This window comes from Bison bison, unplaced genomic scaffold, assembly GCF_000754665.1.
Source record: "Bison bison bison isolate TAMUID 2011002044 unplaced genomic scaffold, Bison_UMD1.0 scf7180017864047, whole genome shotgun sequence".
Taxonomy (NCBI): Eukaryota; Metazoa; Chordata; class Mammalia; order Artiodactyla; family Bovidae; genus Bison; species Bison bison.
The window spans coordinates 25,948-26,757 of NW_011494619.1; the positions used below are offsets into that span (position 1 = coordinate 25,948).

The 810-nt window shown below is 34.4% G+C and overlaps 1 non-coding gene across 1 annotated transcript; it reads right to left on the reverse strand.

Annotated features, from left to right (window-relative positions):
* Positions 1 to 429: 429 nt before the first annotated feature.
* On the reverse strand, positions 430 to 501 carry TRNAG-CCC. The gene has a single exon. It is a non-coding gene; the product is annotated as a tRNA-Gly (tRNA).
* Between the last annotated feature and the right edge of the window lie 309 nt (positions 502 to 810).

An 810-nucleotide genomic window follows, 5' to 3' on the forward strand; every position in this document is an offset into this window, starting at 1 on the left:
GATAAGATTGGCTTAATTCTAGTTTGCTTTTATTAGTCTCCAGTCTGCAAAAATAAATAATTGTCTCTTAATCTAATATTAAAATAAATGTTGTTATCTTCTTCTGTGTCTTATTATTGTAAATTAACCAAGAGAGTTTAATGACAGTAATGAAAACTGATGTCGCAGTTCTGTACCTAACTCGAACAGCAATTTTCCAAAATCTCACTATTGGATTAATGATTGTTATTTTAATACCATTTATCATATTTAAGCAGTTTGTTTTCCATATCTGTTTTACTTCGTGTTTTTTTTTTTTAATTTGTAAGGACTATGTATTTAATCAATACCTATGTAGTTACATGGGTTTTTGTCTTACACTTTTTATTATCATTAATTATATTGATGTAATTTCTGTACCAGATCTTTGTTGCTGCTTGTGGGATGTAGTTCCCTGACTAGAGATTGAACCTAGGCCGCTGCAATGGGAGTGCAGAGTCTTAGCCACTGAACCACCAGGGAAGTCCCTTGATACAGTTTCTGAAGTTTGACATTAATTTCATTCATGAAATACATGGTACTTTATTATCATATATTATTCTTTGGGTCTAGACCTATGCGAGGTCTGCCAACATTTTTTTTAGAAATTTTCACCTGTGTTCATAAAGGACATGATTCTATCTTGCGGTTTTAAACTATACCATCCAATTCGTCAATGAATGCCATAACCTTGAGTAAGATGAAATCAGACAACTTGCATGCTGACTACTGAAGGCACCCACGTGACGCCTCCTCCCCCAGACACGCCACTCGGGCAGAATTCATTTGAGC